At 50.1% G+C, this 17500-nt stretch overlaps 1 protein-coding gene across 5 annotated transcripts in view; it reads left to right on the top strand.

Moving 5' to 3' along the window:
* LOC118383109 (cell adhesion molecule 2-like) overlaps positions 1-17500 on the top strand; it is an 884842-nt gene that overhangs the window by 39495 nt on the left and 827847 nt on the right. The gene's annotated exons all lie outside the window — the stretch shown is intronic.

A 17500-nucleotide genomic window follows, 5' to 3' on the forward strand; every position in this document is an offset into this window, starting at 1 on the left:
TACACAGACCCACAAATAATACTTCACTTGCTTTGGCCATGTTAACACATGTTTCCCATGACAATAAAGCCCTTAAATATACATTGAATTGAGGGAGAAAAAGTGTTTGATCTTTTCTTAGAGTGGAACAGCTGCCCCTCAATTAAATTAATTTCAATTCATAATTCAAAAGCTTTATTGGCATGGAAAACATATGTTTACATTGCCAACCCAAATGGAATAAACAATGAACAAAAGGTAAATAGACAATGGAAACGTTAGTAGACATTACACAAAAGTTTTTCAATAATAAAAACATTTCATACGTTATATTATTGGCCATGTACAGTGTTGTAACAACATGGACATCATTTAAGTATGTAATACAAACAGATACAGTTGAAGTCGGAAGTTTATGTACACTGTCTCTCTCTCTCTGTCTCTCTTTCTCTTTCTTTCTCTCTCTCTCTCTCTCTCTCTCTCTCTCTCTCTCTCTCTTTCTCTCTTTCTCTTTCTTTCTCTCTCTCTCTGTCTCTCTCTCTCTCCTCTCTCTCTCTCTCTCTCTCTCTCTCTCTCTCTGTCTCTCTTTCTCTTTCTTTCTCTCTCTCTCTCTCTCTCTCTCTCTCTCTCTCTCTCTCTCTCTCTCTCTCTCTCTCTCTCTCTGTCTCTCTTTCTCTTTCTCTCTCTCTCTCTCTCTCTCTCTCTCACTCTCTGGGAATCACTTTCTTTTAGGTGATTGTAGAATTTAACATATCTTTTATGGATTTTGATAATTAGCGGGTATCTGCTCTTCCTGTCTGTCTGTCTGTCTGTCTGTCTGTCTGTCTGTCTGTCTGTCTGTCTGTCTGTCTGTCTGTCTGTCTGTCTGTCTCATCTCCCCCCTCTCCTCTCTCTCTGTCTCCTCTCTCCTCTTTCTCCCCCCTCTCACTCTCTCGCTCTCTCTCTCTCTCTCCTCCCCCCTCTCCTCTTTCTCCTCTCTCTTCCTCTGACTGTTACTCTGTCTCTCTCGCACTCTCCCTCCTCTTCCTCCTCTACCTCCTCTCTCCCTCTCTCCCCCCTCTCCTCTCTCCTCTCTGTCACCTGGTCATTTTCTATCTACAGGATGATCCCTCTAATTGGCAGACAAGCTCTCATGTCAGACTTCATTCATTATGCTGTGTCTGATATGAAAAGTATTGCTGAGTTCAAGGCATGGGCCACTGCATGAGAGAGATACAAGTAATGGGAATGCGGTGTTCATAGTTATGTTATAGAATTCCGGTGATGCAATGCTTGGTGGATGAGGAAGAGGGAGGAAGGAGGAGGAAGAAAGATGAAGAGGGAGGAAGAGAGAGGAAATGGAAGGAGGAAGAGGGAGGAAGAAGGAGGAAGAGGTGAGACACAGGTTACATCCAGGTGAGACACAGGTTACATCCAGGTGAGACACAGGTTACATCCAGGTGAGACACAGGTTACATCCAGGTGAGACAGACAGGTTGCATCAAGGTGAGACAGACAGGTTACATCCAGGTGAGACAGACGGGTTACATCCAGGTGAGAGAGATAGGTTACATCCAGGTGAGACAGACAGGTTACATTGAGGTGAGACAGACAGGTTGCATCCAGGTGAGACAGACAGGTTACATCCAGGTGAGACAGACAGGTTACATCCAGGTGAGAGAGACAGGTTACATCCAGGTGAGACAGACAGGTTACATCCAGGTGAGACAGACAGGTTACATCCAGGTGAGACAGACAGGTTACATCCAGGTGAGAGAGACAGGTTACATCCAGGTGAGACAGACAGGTTGCATCTAGGTGAGACAGACAGGTTACATCCAGGTGAGACAGACAGGTTGCATCCAGGTGAGACAGACAGGTTACATCCAGGTGAGAGAGACAGGTTACAACCAGGTGAGAGAGACAGGTTACATCCAGGTGAGACAGACAGGTTGCATCTAGGCAGTGAGACAGACAGGTTACATACAGGTGAGACAGACAGGTTACAACCAGGTGAGAGAGACAGGTTACATCGAGGTGAGACAGACAGGTTACATCCAGGTGAGACAGACAGGTTACATCCAGGTGAGACAGACAGGTTGCATCCAGTTGAGACAGACAGGTTACATCCAGGTGAGACAGACAGGTTACATCCAGGTGAGACAGACAGGTTGCATCCAGGTGAGACAGACAGGTTACATCCAGGTGAGACAGACAGGTTACATCCAGGACAGACAGGAGACTGACTCAGATATCAAGACATTGGGTGCTGAGAAAAAGAGAGCAACAAGAGCTTGTAGACAGAGAGGGGTAGACAGGCGAGGACAGAAAGGTGAGGGGTAGATAGGTGAGGACAGACAGGTGAGGGGTAAACAGGTGAGGACAGACAGGTGAGGGGTAAACAGGGGAGGACAGACAGGTGAGGGGTAGATAGGTGAGGACAGACAGGTGAGGGGTAAACAGGCGAGGACAGACAGGTGAGGGGTAAACAGGTGAGGACAGACAGGTGAGGGGTAAACAGGGGAGGACAGACAGGTGAGGGGTAAACAGGGGAGGACAGACAGGTGAGGGGTAGATAGGTGAGGACAGACAGGTGAGGGGTAAACAGGCGAGGACAGACAGGTGAGGGGTAAACAGGCGAGGACAGACAGGTGAGGGGTAAACAGGTGAGGACAGACAGGTGAGGGGTAAACAGGTGAGGACAGACAGGTGAGGGGTAAACAGGTGAGGACAGACAGGTGAGGGGTAGACAGGTGAGGACAGACAGGTGAGGGGTAGACAGGTGAGGACAGACAGGTGAGGGGTAGACAGGTGAGGACAGACAGGTGAGGGGTAGACAGGTGAGGACAGACAGGTGAGGGGTAGACATGCGAGGACAGACAGGTGAGGGGTAAACAGGGGAGGACAGACAGGTGAGGGGTAGATAGGTGAGGACAGACAGGTGAGGGGTAAACAGGCGAGGACAGACAGGTGAGGGGTAAACAGGTGAGGACAGACAGGTGAGGGGTAAACAGGGGAGGACAGACAGGTGAGGGGTAAACAGGGGAGGACAGACAGGTGAGGGGTAGATAGGTGAGGACAGACAGGTGAGGGGTAGATAGGCGAGGGACAGACAGGTGAGGGGTAAACAGGTGAGGACAGACAGGTGAGGGGTAGATAGGCGAGGACAGACAGGTGAGGGGTAAACAGGCGAGGACAGACAGGTGAGGGGTAAACAGGTGAGGACAGACAGGTGAGGGGTAAACAGGTGAGGACAGACAGGTGAGGGGTAGACAGGTGAGGACAGACAGGTGAGGGGTAGACAGGTGAGGACAGACAGGTGAGGGGTAGATAGGTGAGGACAGACAGGTGAGGGGTAGACAGGTGAGGACAGACAGGTGAGGGGTAGACAGGTGAGGACAGACAGGTGAGGGGTAAACAGGTGAGGACAGACAGGTGAGGGGTAGACAGGTGAGGACAGACAGGTGAGGGGTAGACAGGTGAGGACAGACAGGTGAGGGGTAAACAGGTGAGGACAGACAGGTGAGGGGTAGACAGGTGAGGATAGACAGGCGAGGACAGACAGGTGAGGGGTAAACAGGTGAGGACAGACAGGTGAGGGTAGACAGGTGAGGGGTAGACAGGTGAGGACAGACAGGTGAGGGGTAGACAGGCGAGGACAGACAGTAATATATAATAATAATATATGCCATTTAGCAGACGCTTTTATCCAAAGCGACTTACAGTCATGTGTGCATACATTCTACGTATGGGTGGTCCCGGGAATCGAACCCACTACCCTGGCGTTACAAGCGCCATGCTCTACCAACTGTGCTACAGAAGGACCACAGGTGAGGGGTAGATAGGCGAGGACAGACAGGTGAGGGGTAAACAGGCGAGGACAGACAGGTGAGGGGTAGATAGGCGAGGACAGACAGGTGAGGGGTAGACAGGTGAGGACAGACAGGTGAGGGGTAGACAGGCGAGGACAGACAGGTGAGGGGTAGACAGGCGAGGACAGACAGGTGAGGGGTAGATAGGTGAGGACAGACGGATGAGGGGTAGATAGGTGAGGGTAAACAGGTGAGGACAGACAGGTGAGGGGTAAACAGGTGAGGACAGACAGGTGAGGGGTAGATAGGTGAGGACAGACAGGTGAGGACAGACAGGTGAGGGGTAAACAGGTGAGGACAGACAGGTGAGGATAGATAGGTGAGGACAGACAGGTGAGGGGTAAACAGGTGAGGACAGACAGGTGAGGATAGATAGGTGAGGACAGACAGGTGAGGGGTAGATAGGTGAGGACAGACAGGTGAGGGGTAAACAGGTGAGGACAGACAGGTGAGGGGTAGATAGGTGAGGACAGACAGGTGAGGGGTAGACAGGCGAGGACAGACAGATGAGGGGTAGATAGGTGAGGACAGACAGGTGAGGGTAGATAGGTGAGGACAGACAGGTGAGGGGTAGACAGGTGAGGACAGACAGGTGAGGGGTAAACAGGTGAGGGGTAAACAGGTGAGGACAGACAGGTGAGGGGTAGACAGGTGAGGACAGACAGGTGAGGGGTAGATAGGCGAGGACAGACAGGTGAGGGGTAGACAGGCGAGGACAGACAGGTGAGGGGTAGATAGGCGAGGACAGACAGGTGAGGGGTAGATAGGCGAGGACAGACAGGTGAGGGGTAGATAGGTGAGGACAGACGGATGAGGGGTAGATAGGTGAGGGGTAAACAGGTGAGGACAGACAGGTGAGGGGTAGATAGGTGAGGACAGACAGGTGAGGGGTAGATAGGTGAGGGGTAAACAGGTGAGGACAGACAGGTGAGGGGTAAACAGGTGAGGACAGACAGGTGAGGGGTAAACAGGTGAGGACAGACAGGTGAGGGGTAAACAGGCGAGGACAGACAGATGAGGGGTAGATAGGTGAGGGGTAAACAGGTGAGGACAGACAGGTGAGGGGTAAACAGGTGAGGACAGACAGGTGAGGGGTAGACAGGTGAGGACAGACAGGTGAGGGGTAGATAGGCGAGGACAGACAGGTGAGGGGTAGATAGGTGAGGGTAAACAGGTGAGGACAGACAGGTGAGGGGTAAACAGGTGAGGACAGACAGGTGAGGGGTAGATAGGTGAGGACAGACAGGTGAGGACAGACAGGTGAGGGGTAAACAGGTGAGGACAGACAGGTGAGGATAGATAGGTGAGGACAGACAGGTGAGGGGTAAACAGGTGAGGACAGACAGGTGAGGATAGATAGGTGAGGACAGACAGGTGAGGGGGTAAACAGGTGAGGACAGACAGGTGAGGATAGATAGGTGAGGACAGACAGGTGAGGGGTAAACAGGTGAGGACAGACAGGTGAGGGGTAAACAGGTGAGGACAGACAGGTGAGTGGTAGATAGGTGAGGACAGACAGGTGAGGGGTAGATAGGTGAGGACAGACAGGTGAGGGGTAGATAGGTGAGGACAGACAGGTGAGGGGTAGATAGGTGAGGACAGACAGGTGAGGGGTAGACAGGCGAGGACAGACAGGTGAGGGGTAAACAGGTGAGGACAGACAGGTGAGGGGTAAACAGGTGAGGACAGACAGGTGAGGGGTAGATAGGTGAGGACAGACAGGTGAGGGGTAGATAGGCGAGGACAGACAGGTGAGGGGTAGATAGGCGAGGACAGACAGGTGAGGGGTAAACAGGTGAGGACAGACAGGTGAGGGGTAAACAGGTGAGGACAGACAGGTGAGTGGTAGATAGGTGAGGACAGACAGGTGAGGGGTAGATAGGTGAGGACAGACAGGTGAGGGGTAGACAGGTGAGGACATACAGGTGAGGGGTAAACAGGTGAGGACAGACAGGTGAGGGGTAAACAGGCGAGGACAGACAGGTGAGGGGTAGATAGGTGAGGACAGACAGGTGAGGGTAGACAGGTGCAGACAAGGCCGAGTATAGCCCACAAAGATCACCGCCACGGCACAACCCAAGGGAGGCGCCAAACCCAGACAGCCGACCCAGACAGCCGACCCAGACAGCCGACCCAGACAGCCAACCCAGACAGCCAACCCAGACAGCCAACCCAGACAGCAAGCGATGCCAGGATTCTAGAGACACGGTATTTCTGCTTCTCCTGGAAATGAGAGAATAGTCTGGTATAACTCCTGTAAATATAGTAGTGTACTGCTACACACACACACACGACTGTAGGCCACAAGGACAGCTTCTCCTTAACTACACTGATGGGGTTTATAGACCTTATGCTTTCCTTTATTCTGTATGAAACATAGCGCTATCAGAACGCACTGAGCCTGCACTGATGAAAGTGTTACGTTAAGGTACATATAGTAGCTTAGTCTCTATCTCTCTTTCTTTCTTTCTTTCTTTCTTTCTTTCTTTCTTTCTTTCTTTCTTTCTTTCTTTCTTTCTTTCTTTCTTTCTTTCTTTCTTTCTTTTCTCTCTCTCTGTCTCTCTGTCTCTCTCTGTCTCTCTGTCTCTCTCTCTCTCTGTCTTTGTGACACTATAATAATTGTTATATGTTAATATTGATGCCAAATAGGCTGTTTTCAAAAGGATTTGTTACTTTTTTTTCTTAAAGGCAGTTGCTCTGTAACCCTTTCCTGCAGTCAATGACCAAAACCCTCTTTGGCCTCATGGGTGGAATGTTATTAATATTTTTCATAATTTTGTAATTAATAAAGTTTTTTTAAAAGTTTTTAAAATCGGGTATATCTATGTTAAACAAATATTTATTTCAACTTTGTATCTGACAGGTATCTGTCTTCAACCCATGTGTGTGTGAGATGTATCCATTGGTTTCAAAGTAGATTTGTTTTAAGACTACCAAGATTCACTCTGTGTGACCCTGACTTAGCCCACTGCAGTATAAGTTTAAGGTTTGGGAAAGTCTTAAAACAAAAATACAGAAATGAGTGCCTAGGGATTGAACCCGTGACACTCATAGCTAAAGCTCACACCTTCATGGCCATCCCCCATCCACAACACCTTACGAAAAACTCCAGGGTACTTGATGGTGATAATGTTCACCATTGCCCCTAGAGGCCAGTTTGAGAATGAAAAGCCTGTCTTTGTCCCATGTAGGACTCTGGTCTAAAGTACTACATGATATCAAATCAAATCAAATCCAATTTTATTGTCACATACACATGGTTAGCAGATGTTAATGCGAGTGTAGCGAAATGCTTGTGCTTCTAGTTCCGACAATGCAGTAATAACCAACAAGTAATCTAACTAACAATTCCAAAACTACTGTCTTATACACAGTGTAAGGGGATAAAGAATATGTACATAAGGATATATGAATGAGTGATGGTACAGAGCATCATAGGCAAGATACCTCCAGGTGAGTCTGAATGAGTTACCTCCAGGTGAGTCTGAATGAGATACCTCCAGGTGAGTCTGAATGAGATACCTCCAGGTGAATCTGAATGAGTTACCTCCAGGTGAATCAGGTGAATCTGAATGAGTTACCTCCAGGTTAATCTGAATGAGATACCTCCAGGTGAATCTGAATGAGTTACCTCCAGGTGAATCTGAATGAGTTACCTCCAGGTGAATCTGAATGAGTTACCTCCAGGTTAATCTGAATGAGATACCTCCAGGTGAATCTGAATGAGTTACCTCCAGGTGAATCTGAATGAGTTACCTCCAGGTGAATCTGAATGAGATACCTCCAGGTTCATCTGAATGAGATACCTCCAGGTGAGTCTGAATGAGTTACCTTCAGATGTGTGTGTGTGTGAGTTTTCCTCTCCTTTGTGTGAATGGTGGACGGAGGGATGACGGAATGAGGGATGAAGGAAGAAGGGGGGAAAGGAATGAGGGATGAAGGAAGGAGGGGGGATAGGAATGAGGGATCGCGGCAGGAGGGGGGAAAGGAATGAGGGATCACGGCAGGAGGGGGGATGGTGTTCCCACAGTTTTTCCAAATCCCTTGCTCTGTCCGAATCCTTCTCTGAGTGTGTCCGTTGCCAGGCCGACCGAGTGTGTTAGGAGTCCATTGTGGGCCATTCACGTGTGAGTAACGAGCGGGGCCCTTCTGCTGTCTCTGTGTGTGTGTGTGTGTGTGTGTGTGTGTGTGTGTGTGTGTGTGTGTGTGTGTGTGTGTGTGTGTGTGTGTGTGTGTGTGTGTGCATGCGGTGGTCTTTGTGTAACCTAGAGATTATGTGCTGGCGCTATTTCCCTCTGCTGTCACGTCCTCCACACACACACACACACACACACACACACACACACACACACACACACACACACACACACACACACACACACACACACACACACACACACACACTCTGTAACTCTACTCACCCTCCTCTCCCTCTTCTCCCTCCTCACCCTCCTCTCCCTCTTCTCCCTCCTCTCCCTCATCTCCCTCCTCACCCTCCTCTCCATCTTCTCCCTCTTCTCCCTCTTCTCCCTCTTCTCCCTCTTCTCCCTCCTCTCCCTCTTCTCCCTCCTCTCCCTCTTCTCCCTCTTCTCCCTCTTCTCCCTCCTCTCCCTCTTCTCCCTCCTCTCCCTCTTCTCCCTCTTCTCCCTCTTCTCCCTCCTCTCCCCTCTTCTCCCTCCTCTCCCTCTTCACCCTCCTCTCCCTCTTCTCCCTCTTCTCCCTCCTCTCCCTCTTCTCCCTCTTCTCCCTCCTCTCCCTCCTCTCCCTCCCTCTCTCCCTCTTCTCCCTCCTCTCACTACCTCATCAGACCAGTAAAGATGATTCCTTACCAACCAACATAGCTTCCTCACATGCTCCCTCAGCCCCATTTCATACGTTCAGTACCAGTCAAATATTTGGACACCTACTCATTCCAGGGTTTTTCTTTCTTTTTTAAAATTATTTTCTACATTGTAGAATAATATTGAAGACATCAACACTATGAAATAACACATATGGAATCATGTAGTAACCAAAAAGTGTTTAACAAATCAAAATATATGTTATATTTGAGGTTCTTCAAAGTAGCCACCCTTTGCATTCATGACAGCTTTGCACATTCTTGGCATTTTCTCAACCAGCTTCATGAGGTAGTCACCTGGAATGCATTTCAATTAACAGGTGTGCCTTGTTAAAAGTTAACTTGTTGAATTTCTTTCCTTCTTAATGCGTTTTAGCCAATCAGTTGTACTGTGACAAGGTAGGGGTGGTACACAGAAGATAGCCCCATTTGGTAAAGGACCAGCTGAAATAAGCAAAGAGAAATGACAGTCCATCATTACTTTAAGACATGCAGGTCAGTCAATCAGGAACATTTCAAGAACTTTGAAAGTTTCTTCAAGTGTAGTCGAAAAAGCCATCAAGCGTTATGATGAAACTGGCTCTCATGAGGACCGTCACAGGAAAGGAAGACCCAGAGTTACCTCTGCTGCAGAGGATATGTTCATTAGAGTTACCAGCCTCATAAATTGCAGCCCAAATAAATGCTTCACAGATTTCAAGTAACAAACACATCTCAACATAAACTCTTCAGAGTAGACTGTGTGAATCAGGCCTTTATGCTCAAATTGCTGCAAAGAAACCACTACTAAAGGACACCAATAAGAAGAAGAGACTTGCTTGGGCCAAGAAACATGAGCAATGGACATTAGACCGGTGGATATCTGTCCTTTGGTCTGATAAGACCAATTTTGAGATGTTTGGTTCTTTGTGAGACGCCGAGTAGGTTAATGGATGATCTCAGCATGTGTGGTTCCCACCGTGAAGCATGGAGGAGGAAGTGTGATGGTGTGGGGGTGCTTTGCTGGTGACACTGTCAGTGATTTATTTAGAATTCAAGACACACTTAACCAGCATGGCTACCACAGCATTCTGCAGCGATACTCCATCCCATCTGGTTTGCTCTATCATTTGTTTTTCAACAGGACAATGACCCAACACACCTCCAGGCTATGTAAAGGGCTATTTAACCAAGAAGGAGAGTGATGGAGTACTGCGTCAGATTATCTGGACTCCATAATCACCCGACCTCAACCCAATTGAGGTGGTTTGGGATGAGTTGGACCTCAGAGTGAAGGAAAAGCAGCCAACAAGTGCTCAGCATATGTGGGAACTCCTGTTGGAAAAATCATTCTAGGTGAAGCTAGTTGAGAGACTGTCAAGAGTATGCGAAGCTGTCATCAAGGCAAAAGGTGGCTCCTTTGAAGAATATATTATATAAAATATATTTGGATTGTTTAACACTTTTTTGGTTACTACATGATTCCATATAGATATTGGGGTGCAAAGGAGCATTAATTTTTTTAAATTTTATTTATTTTTTATTTCACCTTTATTTAACCAGGTAGGCTAGTTGAGAACAAGTTCTCATTTGCAACTGCGACCTGGCCAAGATAAAGCAAAGCAGTGTGAACAGACAACACAGAGTTACACATGGAGTAAACAATTAGCAAGTCAATAACACAGTAGAAAAAAATGGGCAGTCTATATACAATGTGTGCAAAAGGCATGAGGAGGTAGGCGAATAATACAATTTTGCAGATTAACACTGGAGTGATAAATGATCAGATGGGCATGTACAGGTAGAGATATTGGTGTGCAAAAGAGCAGAAAAGTAAATAAATAAAAACAGTATAAAAACAGTATGGGAATGAGGTAGGTGAAAATGGGTGAGCTATTTACCTATAGACTATGTACAGCTGCAGCGACCGGTTAGCTGCTCGGATAGCTGATGTTTGAAGTTGGTGAGGGAGATAAAAGTCTCCAACTTCAGCGATTTTGCAATTCGTTCCAGTCACAGGCAGCAGAGTACTGAACGAAAGGCGGCCAAATGAGATGTTGGCTTTAGGGATGATCAGTGAGATACACCTGCTGGAGCGCGTGCTCCAGCGCGTGGGTGTTGCCATCGTGACGAGTGAACTGAGATAAGGCGGAGCTTTACCTAGCATGGACTTGTAGATGACCTGAGCCAGTGGGTCTGGCGACGAATATGTAGTGAGGGCCAGCCGACTAGAGCATACAAGTCGCAGTGGTGGGTGGTATAAGGTGCTTTAGTGACAAAACGGATGGCACTGTGATAGACTGCATCCAGTTTGCTGAGTAGAGTGTTGGAAGCCATTTTGTAGATGACATCGCCGAAGTCGAGGATCGGTAGGATAGTCAGTTTTACTAGGGTAAGCTTGGCAGCGTGAGTGAAGGAGGCTTTGTTGCGGAATAGAAAGCCGACTCTTGATTTGATTTTTGATTGGAGATGTTTGATGTGAGTCTGGAAGGAGAGTTTGCAGTCTAGCCAGACACCTAGGTACTTATAGATGTCCACATATTCAAGGTCGGAACCATCCAGGGTGGTGATGCTAGTCGGGCATGCGGGTGCAGGCAGCGATCGGTTGAAAAGCATGCATTTGGTTTTACTCGCGTTTAAGAGCAGTTGGAGGCCACGGAAGGAGTGCTGTATGGCATTGAAGCTCGTTTGAGGTTTGATAGCACAGTGTCCAATGACGGGCCGAAAGTATATAGAATGGTGTCGTCTGCGTAGAGATGGATCAGGGAATCGCCCGCAGCAAGAGCAACATCATTGATATATACAGAGAAAAGAGTCGGCCCGAGAATTGAACCCTGTGGCACCCCCATAGAGACTGCCAGAGGACCGGACAGCATGCCCTCCGATTTGACACACTGAACTCTGTCTGCAAAGTAATTGGTGAACCAGGCAAGGCAGTCATCCGAAAAACCGAGGCTGTTGAGTCTGCCGATAAGAATATGGTGATTGACAGAGTCGAAAGCCTTGGCGAGGTCGATGAAGACGGCTGCACAGTACTGTCTTTTATCGATGGCGGTTATGATATCATTTAGTACCTTGAGTGTGGCTGAGGTGCACCCGTGACCGGCTCGGAAACCAGATTGCACAGCGGAGAAGGTACGGTGGGATTCGAGATGGTCAGTGACCTGTTTGTTGACTTGGCTTTCGAAGACCTTAGATATTTTATTTTTATTTATTTCACCTTTATTTAACCAGGTAGGCTAGTTGAGAACAAGTTCTCATTTGCAACTGCGACCTGGCCAAGATAAAGCATAGCAGTGTGAACAGACAACAGAGTTACACATGGAGTAAACAATTAGCAAGTCAATAACACAGTAGAAAAAATGGGCAGTCTATATACAATGTGTGCAAAAGGCATGAGGAGGTAGGCGAATAATACAATTTTGCAGATTAACACTGGAGTGATAAATGATCAGATGGGCATGTACAGGTAGAGATATTGGTGTGCAAAAGAGCAGAAAAGTAAATAAATAAAAACAGTATAAAAACAGTATGGGAATGAGGTAGGTGAAAAAGGGTGAGCTATTTACCTATAGACTATGTACAGCTGCAGCGATCGGTTAGCTGCTCGGATAGCTGATGTTTGAAGTTGGTGAGGGAGATAAAAGTCTCCAACTTCAGCGATTTGCAATTCTTCCAGTCACAGGCAGCAGAGTACTGGAACGAAAGGCGGCCAAATGAGGTGTTGGCTTTAGGGATGATCAGTGAGATACACCTGCTGGAGCGCGTGCTACGGATGGGTGTTGCCATCGTGACCAGTGAACTGAGATAAGGCGGAGCTTTACCTAGCATGGACTTGTAAATGACCTGGAGCCAGTGGGTCTGGCGACGAATATGTAGTGAGGGCCAGCCGACTAGAGCATACAAGTCGCAGTGGTGGGTGGTATAAGGTGCTTTAGTGACAAAACGGATGGCACTGTGATAGACTGCATCCAGTTTGCTGAGTAGAGTGTTGGAAGCCATTTTGTAGATGACATCGCCGAAGTCGAGGATCGGTAGGATAGTCAGTTTTACTAGGGTAAGCTTGGCAGCGTGAGTGAAGGAGGCTTTGTTGCGGAATAGAAAGCCGACTCTGGATTTGATTTTTGATTGGAGATGTTTGATGTGAGTCTGGAAGGAGAGTTTGCAGTCTAGCCAGACACCTAGGTACTTATAGATGTCCACATATTCAAGGTTGGAACCATCCAGGGTGGTGATGCTAGTCGGGCATGCGGGTGCAGGCAGCGATCGGTTGAAAAGCATGCATTTGGTTTTACTCGCGTTTAAGAGCAGTTGGAGGCCACGGAAGGAGTGCTGTATGGCATTGAAGCTCGTTTGGAGGTTTGATAGCACAGTGTCCAATGACGGGCCGAAAGTATATAGAATGGTGTCGTCTGCGTAGAGGTGGATCAGGGAATCGCCCGCAGCAAGAGCAACATCATTGATATATACAGAGAAAAGAGTCGGACCGAGAATTGAACCCTGTGGCACCCCCATAGAGACTGCCAGAGGACCGGACAGCATGCCCTCCGATTTGACACACTGAACTCTGTCTGCAAAGTAATTGGTGAACCAGGCAAGGCAGTCATCCGAAAACCGAGGCTGTTGAGTCTGCCGATAAGAATTTGGTGATTGACAGAGTCGAAAGCCTTGGCGAGGTCGATGAAGACGGCTGCACAGTACTGTCTTTTATCGATGGCGGTTATGATATCATTTAGTACCTTGAGTGTGGCTGAGGTGCACCCGTGACCGGCTCGGAAACCAGATTGCACAGCGGAGAAGGTACGGTGGGATTCGAGATGGTCAGTGACCTGTTTGTTGACTTGGCTTTCGAAGACCTTAGATAGGCAGGGCAGGATGGATATAGGTCTATAGCAGTTTGGGTCCAGGGTGTCTCCTCCTTTGAAGAGGGGGATGACTGCGGCAGCTTTCCAATCCTTGGGGATCTCAGACGATATGAAAGAGAGGTTGAACAGGCTGGTAATAGGGGTTGCGACAATGGCGGCAGATAGTTTCAGAAATAAAAAAGTACAGTATGGGGATGAGGTAGTTGTTTGGGCTATTTACAGATGGGCTATGTGCAGGTGCAGTGATCTGTGAGCTGCTCTGACAGCTGGTGCTTAAAGTTAGTGAGGGAGATATGAGTCTCCAGCTTCAGCTATTTTTGCAATTTGTTCGAGTCATTGGCAGCAGAGAACTGGAAGGAAAGGTGACCAAAAGAGGAATTGGTTTTGGGGGTGACCAGTGAAATTTTCCAAGGTGGGGCTTTACCTAGCAAAGACTGTCCTGACTACATTCTGACATGTGTCCTGACTACATTCTGACATGTGTCCTGACTACATTCTGGCTGAAAAAGTCTCTTCTCTCGCTTCCCATCTCTCACTATGTCACCTGACTTAGGAGTCATAAGAGATTACTTAGCCAGTTACTTAACCAGTTACTTAGTCAGTTACTTAGCCAGTTTCTGAGCCAGTTACTTAACCAGTTACTTAGTCAGTTTCTGAGCCAGTTACTTAACCAGTTACTTAACCAGTTACTTAGTCAGTTACTTAGTTAGTTACTTAGCCAGTTACTTAGTCAGTTACTTAGCCAGTTACTTAGTCAGTTACTTAGCCAGTTACTTAGTCAGTTTCTGAGCCAGTTTCTGAGCCAGTTACTTAGCCAGTTACTTAGTCAGTTACTTAGTCAGTTACTTAGCCAGTTACTTAGCCAGTTACTTAGCCAGTTACTTAGTCAGTTTCTGAGCCAGTTACTTAGCCAGTTACTCAGCCAGTGGAACAGAAATATATTCACGATTTATGTGTAGGTTGTCTCTGCTTGGAGCAGACTTCTCAGACAACCCTTGGTCAAACTAGTCAGAGTGCTCATTGCCACGTACTGTGTGCTAAAACTCCCTGCAAAGACGTGCAGCGTTCTTGAGGAATCTTGGATGTCGGTCCCTCAGCTGGGTCCGAGGTGATGGAAACAGAGGTGCTGTGGTTGGATCAAATTGAGCGTTGTGGTGGGAAGTACTTTCCACCTGTGTCTGCCACAGTCAATCACCACCTACCCCTGTTTATGGATGTAGCCCCATTGGCTGACAAGGGCATGGCTAATGCCAATCCTATGCTGCCTAACAAGCATTGTCAATATTTGTCTGTTCTGCTGAAGAAGGTGTGTCGAGGGGATGTCTGACCCGATCCCTGTCGTCTCTTCACTATGCTACCAGACCGAGTTTCTGGAGGAGCCTGAGCATGGCTTCTGCCTCAGCAGAGCCCCAGGCAGAGTTTCTGGAGGAGCCTGAGCATGGCTTCTGCCTCAGCAGAGCCCCAGGCAGAGTTTCTGGAGGAGCCTGAGCATGGCTTCTGCCTCAGCAGAGCCCCAGGCAGAGTTTCTGGAGGAGCCTGAGCATGGCTTCTACCTCAGCAGAGCCCCAGGCAGAGTTTCTGGAGGAGCCTGAGCATGGCTTCTGCCTCAGCAGAGCCCCAGGCAGAGCTCCTGGATGACATATGTGTTACATCATTCTGCCCATGACCCCGGTGCACCGTTCTGGCACTCCGGTAAGAGCACAGGGAGCTACTGTGGCGGTGTCATCTTTGGCCAACGTTTGTCCTCATGTGCCAGAGAGGGACAGACGGATGTACCTCAATGAGCCAATTGTTCGATTCGTCACTGGAGGGAAGGGTTTCGATGCTAAAAAGAAGGAGGAAGAGGCGCTGCGCAATTTTCTACCCAGAGGACATTTGGGGATCCCGTGTCACCCCCACCCCCCATCCCGAGCTAGGTGCACGGGGGGGCAGTTTCCTTCCCGGCGTCACGCTTGGTCCATCTCTCACCTCACGGTCCGTTCTGACCTGGCCCCACCCCGTTCCGATCCGTTCCGACCTGGCCCGACCCTGTTCCGATCTGGTCCGACCCCGTTCCGATCTGGACTGTCCCCATTCCGACCTGGTCCCACCCCGTTCCGATCTGGACTGTCCCCATTCCGATCTGGACTGTCCCCGTTCCGACCTAGTCCCACCCCGCTCCGATCTGGTCCGTTCCGACCTGGTCCCACCCCGTTCTGATCTGGACTGTCCCCATTCCGATCTGGACTGTCCCCGTTCCGACCTAGTCCCACCCCGCTCCGATCTGGTCCGTTCCGACCTGGTCCGACCCCGTTCCGACCTGGTCCCACCCCGTTCCGACCTGGTCTCACCCCTTTCCGACCTAGTCCCACCCCGCTCCGATCTGGTCCGTTCCGACCTGGTCCCACCCCGTTCCGACCTGGTCCCACCCCGTTCCGACCTGGTCCCACCCCGTTCCGACCTAGTCCCACCCCGCTCCGATCTGGTCCGTTCCGACCTGGTCCCACCCCGCTCCGACCTGGTCCCACCCCGCTCCGATCTGGTCCGTTCCGACCTGGTCCCACCCCGCTCCGACCTGGTCCCACCCCGTTCCGATCTGGTCCGTTCCGACCTGGTCCGACCCCGTTCCGACCTAGTCCCACCCCGCTCCGATCTGGTCCGTTCCGACCTGGTCCGACCCGTTCCGACCTGGTCCCACCCCCCGTTCCGACCTGGTCTCACCCCCGTTCCGACCTGGTCCCACCCCGCTCCGATCTGGTCCGTTCCGACCTGGTCCCACCCCGTTCCGACCTGGTCCCACCCCGTTCCGACCTGGTCCCACCCCGTTCCGACCTAGTCCCACCCCGCTCCGATCTGGTCCGTTCCGACCTGGTCCCACCCCGCTCCGACCTGGTCCGTTCCGACCTGGTCCGACCCCGTTCCGACCTAGTCCCACCCCGCTCCGATCTGGTCCGTTCCGACCTGGTCCCACCCCGCTCCGATCTGGTCCGTTCCGACCTGGTCCCACCCCGTTCCGACCTGGTCCCACCCCGCTCCGATCTGGTCCGTTCCGACCTGGTCCCTCCCCGCTCTGACCTGGTCCGACCCCGTTCCGACCTGGTCCCACCCCGTTCCGACCTGGTCCGACCCCGTTCCGACCTGGTCCCACCCCGTTCCGACCTGGTCCCACCCCGTTCCGACCTGGTCCCACCCCGTTCCGACCTGGTCCCACCCCGTTCCGATCTGGTCCGTTCCGACCTGGTCCCACCCCATTCCGACCTGGTCCGACCCCGTTCCGACCTGGTCCCACCCCGTTCCGACCTGGTCCGACCCCGTTCCGACCTGGTCCCACCCCGTTCCGATCTGGTCCGTTCCGACCTGGTCCGACCCCGTTCCGATCTGGTCCGACCCCGTTCCGACCTAGTCCCACCCCGCTCCGATCTGGTCCGTTCTGACCAGGTGCTGGAGCTCCGTCTGTTGGTCTTCTGGAAGGTTCTCAGGTGCAACGTCAGTCTACCTCCACAAGCAGGTTCCTAAGGGTTCCTACAGAACCTTCCTGCTCGAGGCTTCGGCTCAATGTGTTGGGGGACCTCCACGCGTTCCTCCATACACCCTTCCTGTACTCAGTTCGCCCAACTCTTAAGTTGTGTCCAAATGCAACCTTCGCTCCTGAACGTCATGGCTGTGTCCTACAGGTCGTTAGCGTCTGGCTTTGTCCTACAGGTCGTTAGCGTCTGGCTGTGTCCTACAGGTCGTTAGCGTCTGGCTGTGTCCTACAGGTCGTTAGCGTCTGGCTGTGTCCTACAGGTCGTTAGCGTCTGGCTGTGTCCTACAAGTCGTTAGCGTCTAGCTGTGTCCTACAGGTCGTTAGCTCCTGGCTATGTCCTACAGATTCTTAGCTTCTTGCTATGCCCTAAGCTTTTGAGTTATTTCGACTCCTCCCTTTGCTTCTGAAGAGCAACAGAGGTTACATGCCCTGTGAGCTTTACTCACGTATATTGAATGGACCCAGGTCGCAGCAGGGCTGG

Source organism: Oncorhynchus keta, chromosome 6 (genome assembly GCF_023373465.1).
Source record: "Oncorhynchus keta strain PuntledgeMale-10-30-2019 chromosome 6, Oket_V2, whole genome shotgun sequence".
NCBI classification, from domain to species: Eukaryota; Metazoa; Chordata; class Actinopteri; order Salmoniformes; family Salmonidae; genus Oncorhynchus; species Oncorhynchus keta.